At 36.6% G+C, this 7,983-nt stretch overlaps 1 protein-coding gene and 1 long non-coding RNA gene across 13 annotated transcripts in view; one reads left to right on the plus strand and one right to left on the minus strand.

The window, feature by feature from the left end:
* The window catches only part of LOC106873997 (potassium voltage-gated channel protein Shaw), a 526,032-nt gene that overhangs the window by 254,884 nt on the left and 263,165 nt on the right, over positions 1 to 7,983 (minus strand). The window lies entirely within an intron of this gene.
* Positions 599 to 3,061, plus strand: LOC106873999 (uncharacterized). 2 transcript variants are annotated; one of them, XR_008263902.2, is made up of 3 exons: positions 599 to 684; positions 861 to 952; positions 2,551 to 3,061. It is a non-coding gene; the product is annotated as an uncharacterized LOC106873999 (long non-coding RNA). The 2 variants fall into 2 exon arrangements; XR_001409950.3 differs by lacking the exon at positions 2,551 to 3,061 and adding an exon at positions 2,387 to 2,542 and having other exon boundaries at positions 600 to 684.

Genomic DNA, 7,983 nt, shown 5'->3' on the forward strand with positions numbered 1-7,983 from the left:
TTGCGTATACAGATTTAATCTGCGATCCATGGGACGAGCCGTTTTAACGTTGCGTCCTGCCCGAAGCTCGTCGAAACGCCGGTGTTAAAACGTGGGTAGCTGAAGAAGTAGAATGTTCTCTATGTGGCTCGTGTGTTCTCGTCTACGTTTGTGTGCAATGTCCTGTACCCAGATATGCACCTATACATACAGGTGGATGTCGGTATGCACATACCTGTACGTATATATGCATATACTCATTTACTTTTGTTTATATATATATATATATGTGTGTGTGTGTGTGTGTGTGTGTGTGTGTGTGTGTGTGTGAAACTGATAAAGTAAATACAATTTACGATCAAATTTTGCAGATGTATTTTCATTAAAATATCAGCGGCTTCAGAGCAAAACCTTTGAATGCTGTTCGCCTGCTTTAGTATCCGTGACTACCGCCTACTCTCATTCCATGACTGTCATCTACTCTCACTTCCTCTGCTGTTTCACCTTTCTTTCCCTAGTGTGACCGATGAGATACATATTGCTTTTTATTGCATGCGAAATAAAAAGGGTATTTCTGTTATAGAAGAAAACGTCTTGTAAATGCTAAGCAACAGATACAAAAAAAGTGACGATAACGTCAATTCCGACGTCACAGCAGCGTTTTTACTCACTTGAATGGCTACATGGGAAGAATAATAACGTAAAGTAAGCAATTTTTTTTTTCTCCAAGTCAGATTAGTAGGATTCGCTTTTCAAGGGTTATTGCATTATTTTCTGAGAAAAATGGTTATTTCCATGACAAAAAGATTATTAAAATTATATTCATTTAAAAAAAATAATTTATAAATTTTATTATATTTTTGCTTTCAATTTTACTCGAGGTGACACAATTTTCGTTGCTGATACCATTGATAAAGGCATGGAAACCGAAGTGGCACATACCCTTTCTATGAACATTTCGTCTTCTATTTACGTAAGAAATTCAATAATTGTAATTCAGTATTGTTTCATTTGATAAACGTCAATTGAAGAGATTCTTGACGTAATATTTAAGAGAAAAAAAATAGGTTATTTTCTAAAAGGACTACAGCAACAGAATACTTCCAGAACTGTGTGATATTATATCTTCATACAGTACGTCTTTAAAGTGGACCGAATGAAAGAGCTACATTTAAAATATAGTTTTGTTTCAAATTGCCATGCTAAAATATCCCCTTTCTTTCTGTGTGAGTACTTATAGCTTTGTGTGTTTGAATATGTGTGTGCGCATGCGTCTAAGTGAGTGCTGCCTGTGTATATGTATGTATGTATGTATGAATGTATGTATGCATGTATGCATGTACGTGTGTAGGCGTCAATATGAGTGAGATTGTAAATATTGACAAATTTATTTTAAAAATTAGTCTATTTGATCACGAGGCAAACCATAAATACATACATACAATAAAACTCACACATAGTCACACACACACTTACACACTCACACTCACTTTCTCTCACTGTCTTTTTCATACGCACAAGCACAAAATCATATACATACATCCATATATCCTTACACACATGGCAATGTAGTCGATGACGTTTAAACTTCGATGGAGATGTCTTGTTTTATCTAGGCTGGAGTCCAAGTTTTTCTCAGGCTCCATCCTATTGGCGAAAAATCTTTTTAAACCAGAAAAGCCATGCTTGCCACAACCATACTGCTGAGTGGTCTGCCAGCTCGCAGCCTTCCGCATTTACTAGTTTTACTTTGACTACCAAGTAAATGACTAGCAAATGACATTTACATCATTCTAAACATGCTAAAGGCGGCGAGCTGGCAGAATTGTTAGCGCGTCGAATAAAATGGTTAGCAGCATTTTCCCCGGCTCAGAATGCTCTGAGGGCAAATTCAGCTGAAGGCGACTTTACTTTTCATCCATTCGGAGTCGATAAAATATCGGTTGAGTACTGAGGTCGATATAATCCACTATCACCTTCCCCTAAATTCCAGGCCTTGTGCCTGTACCAGAAACAATTGTAGTCATGCTAATTTAATGCATGGAATTCTGTGTATAAGTCAATGAATTGTTACTATTTAAACGTTAGAGAGGTACAATACTCTTCAAATTCAATATATATATTAAATCTAAAACCTGTTAATTCGACGAATCATCAGTCAAACCGTATTAAATACAGCTGTAATGAAGTCAGTCATTATTCTACCTTCGTTAAGTGTCATTATAAGGCAAGGAGTGTACGTACACATCTGTTTTTACTTCTGCTGATTGAGTTAATTTTAAGAAACATTTTATTTTGTGTGTGTATACAAAATACTAATATTGAATATATGTTTGCGTGATTGTATGTGATTTTGTGCGCCTTGTTGTATACATATTAATATTTGTTTCTTTATGTTTCCTTACAGCTTGCATGTGTATGTAACAACAATCTACTCCATGTGTTACATTTCAACAGATATCTGCTGTTTAAATGTGTGTGTATATATGTGTATATATGTGTGTCAACATCATGGTGTTTCGAGTGATCGCAAGTAATGGTTAAGATATGCCACTATATATCTTCCCACAGGGCCTGACACTCAACACGGAGGCCTATATCAAGTGCCTGGAGGAAGTAGTGCTGCCCTGGGTCAAGAGAGTGGCTACTGGAAGATCCTATGTCTGGCAACAAGACTGTACAATGCTACACTAGCAGGAGAACCCAGTCATGGCTGTCAGACAATTTCTACGACCACATCACCCATGACATCTGGTCACCTAACTCCCCAGACTGCAAAACGCTTTATTATGTGTGGGGCACAGGTGAGCGAGAGACACCAAAGATGAACTGAAGGCAAGGATTATGGGAGCATTCACCAACTAAGACAAGGAAACCGTCCAGGAGAGTTGCAGGATATTTTGAAGTCGCCTGGAAGCCGTGGTTGAAGCCAATGGTGATTTTATTGTCTAAATTTACGCTTTAGAATTTCAAGATATGTTTATGTAATTTCGATAAATATATCTGTTAAAATTAGATGTCAGTGCTCTTTTCATTTTTGCGTAATTTTGACAACAATTTAGTTATCGCACCCGGTATACACACACACACACACACACACACACACACACACGCATACACACACACACATATTATATATGTACACACGCACACACATATACAGTAAGATGTAGCATGCAGGTGTTTTACCTATTGTTTCTATTAGTGTATTGAAATTTAGATATCACTTTTTGGCGCATACATGAATATATATATTGGGTTGTCCGAAAAGTTCGTGCCGATTTTTAAAGGAAAGAAAAAGGTCCATAAATACTTGCCATTACATTTTAAATCAAACAAATATGAACCATTTTGTTGCACAATGCGTCTCCATCTTTCCTTTAACTTGAAAATACCCTCTTCCCAGAATTGAGGTGGTTTCATGGCAAATAAGTCGAAAGGTAAGCTACTATAAATCGGCACGAACTTTCCGGAAAACCTAATATATACTACAGAAGACATTTACCACACAGTACCAGTGCATGAGTTACGCGGATATAGGCGTATAGGTGGTGTGTTTTCTTGTGTAAATTTCTGTGAAACGAAGTAAATTTCTTTGAAACGATTTTCTGAGTAAAAGTACCAGCTTATGATGGAATACTTATTTAGACTGAAGTTCTCAATTCCCGTTGTTGTTCATATTTTTACAGACTAAAGGACAGTTTTACACTTATTTCACTTTACGTCCCACTTGATAACTTTTGATGATATACAATTGTTTCAAACTAAACAATCCATTCACCTATCAGATTCTGTACATTGTCTGTAATAATAGCTCAACATGTGTATGTAAACAACAAGATGAAACCGTTGATCATGCTGTCTCCATGTGCAGTCTCCTTGCACCTACAGAGTATCTCCACAGGCATGATAGAGCAGCACAATATATTCACTGGGTGATTTGCAAAAACCTGGACCTGCTCCATGATAAAAAGTGGTGGGAACATGAACCATCTCTAGTGCTTGAAAATGATCACATCTCACTCATCTGGAACTTCACCGTTTAAACTGACAGAAAGATAGATGCGAATAGGTCAGATATTATACTGAAAGATTTTAGACAAAAATCATACCTCCTCATTGATATGAGTGTCCAGTTGACATAAATATATCTGTCAAGACCTACCAAAAACTGAGCAAGTATAAAGAACTGGAAACAGAAATTGGCAAAATATGGAACCTCAAGACTAAAGCAATACTTGTTGTCATAGGTGCCCTAGGAATGATAGCAAAGGGGAGCTGATTCCTACCTAGCTCCGATACCAGAAAAGCCCAGAATGGCAGAAATTCAAAAGATAATGTTCATGGTAACTGCCGATATCCTACGTAAAATGCTGTCTATGTAATCTCAAATTTTAAAACAAACTTATAATTTTCTTATGTTTTCTTAAACATTCTCCAGAACGATACTCTGTGCAAAACCAAATATATGTCACCCTAGGCATAATACCAACTTGAATTTCTAACTTGTCTCTTAAGGTCTCTGGGTGAGACTTAGAGTCAACTTGTACAAATACAAAGCAAAAGTCAAGCACATAATAATAATAATAATAATAATAATAATAATAATAATAATAATAATAATAATAATAATAATAATAATAATAATAATAATAATAATAATAATAATAATAATAAGGATTTTTAATTGCTGCACAAGACCAAAGCCTCCCCACCAGAAATTACCAAAAACACATAATGAAAAGAAATATAACAAGTAACTGTAGAATATGTGGAGATCGACAAGAAACAATAAATCATATTATCTCTGGCTGCCCAGTCCTGGCTAAGAAGCAATATATTCACAGACACGACAGAGCTGGGACCTATATACACTGGAAGCTATGCCAACATTATGGAATAGCAACAGAAAAAAGATGGTATAAACACACGCCAGAAAAGGTCACAGAAAACGAGAAAGCAACCATACTCTGGGATATGCCAATACACACAGATAGAGAAATTAAGGCAAATAGACCAGATATAGTTGTCAAAGATCATGAAGGAAAAAAATGCCTTCTAATTGATGTTTCAATACCAGCAGATGACAACGTTTCTCTAAAAGAAATGGAAAAACTTTCAAAATACAAAGACCTGGAAATAGAGATAACTCGAATGTGGAATCTACAAACAGAAACAATTCCTATCATAGTAGGTGCCTTAGGTATAATAAAAAAATATTCAGACAAATACATAACAAAAACACCAGGACTTACAAATATATATAACATACAGAAAATTGCACTACTGGGTACTGCACACATTCTACGCAAAACACTTTCAATACAGCAAACATAAGAGCACCACAGCAAACCACAGCACATACCCAAGGCGCACAGAGCTGCGCTCGGTAGTGAAGTGAAAGCACGTTATAAAAATAAAACTACTGAATAATAATAATAATAATAAGGAAAAGAACTGGAAGAATTCTGGAGACAAATATGATCGGTGAAGCAGCAACCCCAGAAAAGGACCATTAAAACAACGAACTTAGCACCTGAGCAACTCTGGGCCCCTATAACAACTGAAGAGGTCACCCAGACACTGCAAAGACTAAGCAACTGGAAGGCACCTGGACACGACATGATCCCCAATTTCTGGTTAAAACACCTGCCAGGAAAGCATAAAAACCTGGCAGAAAACTTTAACAACATACTAGCAGAGCCAGAGACAATGCCTGAATGGCTCACGAAAGGGAAAACCATCTTAATCCCTAAATCCATGGAAACGGAGAAACCACAAAACTATAGACCAATAACCTGTCTCCCTACGATCTACAAAGCCTTTACTGCAATAATATCGCAGAGATTAAGTAATCACCTGGAAAATAACAACCTGTTTCCAGAAGAGCAGAAGGGATGCTGCAAGGGCTCATACGGCTGTAAAGATCAATTATTGATCAATAAATCCATAACTGAAGACAGCCGCAGAAAGAAGAAAGGCCTCAGTATGACTTGGGTGGACTACCAAAAGGCTTTCGACAGTGTTCCCCACACGTGGATTCTGGAAACACTAGCCATAAACAAGATGGCACCAATTATTATAAAATACATAAGGCACTCAATGAACAAATGGCAGACAGTGCTACAGCTCCAAACAAAAGAGGGACTTGTGAAAACGAAAGCCATCCCCATTAGAAGAGGAATATTCCAGGGAGACACGCTCTCTCCACTCCTGTTCTGCCTGGCACTCACACCTTTAACTGAATTGCTAAATAGAACTGGATGCGGTTACAAATGCTACGGAAAAACAGTCAGCCACCTTCTATATATGGATGACCTAAAATTATATGCTAAAGATGACAAAGAGCTAGAAACACTACTACAGACAGTACACGGCTTTACCAAGGAAATAGATATGAAATTCGGATTAGAAAAATGTGCCAAAGCAACCCTGAAAAGAGGAAAATTAGTTAAAAGTAGCAATATAACACTAGATAAAGCCAATGAAATAAGAGAACTAGACGAAAGCCAACTATACAAGTATTTAGGAGTCAATGAACTAGATAGGATACAACATACACAAATGAAAGAAAAAATAAAGAAAGAGTACTATAGACGAGTTAGATCAATACTAAAAACAGAGCTCAATGCTAAAAACAAGATAATGTGTATCAACACTTTAGCTGTCCCAGTTATAAGCTACAACTACAACATCCTTAACTGGACACTAAACGAACTATCTAAAATAGACAGGAAAACAAGAAAAATAACGACAGGATCTAGGATGCACCACCCAAAATCTGACATAGAAAGGCTATATATACAACGCACAGAATGTGGCAGGAGTCTTATACAGCTAGAAAACTATTATAAAATAACCACCATAGGACTGCAAAAATACCTACTCCAGAAGCAAGGAAAACTAATACAAATAGCCACAAAACACGAGCAAAACAAAAAGCTGTTTTCAGTATTTAATGAAGCTGAGAAATACAAACAAGAAATCAATCTACCTAACAAATACGAAGAAGAAGAAGAAGAAGAAGAAGAAGAAGAAGAAGAAGAAGAAGAAGAAGAAGAAGAAGAAGAAGAAGAAGAAGAAGAAGAAGAAGAAGAAGAAGAAGAAGAAGAAGAAGAAGAAGAAGAAGCTATAAAACAAATGAAATCCAAACTAAAACTAGAACAGCAACGGACCATGATAAAACGATGCCAAGAAAAGCCTCTACATGGTAAATACTGGGCTAAACTAAATGCAAAAGAAATAGACAGAGAAATATCCCAGCAATGGTGGAGAAGCTCAGGACGCAAAGCAGAGACTGAAGGATTTTTAATTGCTGCACAAGACCAAAGCCTCCCCACCAGAAATTACCAAAAACATATAATGAAAAGAAACATAACAAGTAACTGTAGAATATGTTGAGATGGACAAGAAACAATAAATCATATTATCTCTGGCTGCCCAGTCCTGGCTAAGAAGGAATATATTAACAGACACGACAGAGCTGGGACCTATATACACTGGAAGCTATGCCAACACTATGGAATAACAACAGAAAAAAGATGGTATAAACACACGCCAGAAAAGGTCACAGAAAACGAGAAAGCAACCATACTCTGGGATATGCCAATACACACAGATAGAGAAATTAAGGCAAATAGACCAGATATAGTTGTCAAAGATCATGAAGAAAAAAAATGCTTTCTAATTGATGTATCAATACCAGCAGATGACAACGTTTCTCTAAAAGAAATGGAAAAACTTTCAAAATACAAAGACCTGGAAATAGAGGTAACTCGAATGTGGAATCTAAAAACAGAAACAATTCCTATCATAGGTATAATAAAAAAATATTCAGACAAATACATAACAAAAACACCAGGACTCACAAATATATATAACATACAGAAAATTGCACTACTGGGCACTGCACACATCCTACGCAAAACACTTTCAATACAGTAACCATAAAAGCACCACAGCAAACCACAGCACATACCCAAGGCGGACAGAGCTGCGCTCGGT

This window comes from Octopus bimaculoides, chromosome 4 (genome assembly GCF_046866305.1).
Source record: "Octopus bimaculoides isolate indiv1 chromosome 4, ASM4686630v1, whole genome shotgun sequence".
Taxonomy (NCBI): Eukaryota; Metazoa; Mollusca; class Cephalopoda; order Octopoda; family Octopodidae; genus Octopus; species Octopus bimaculoides.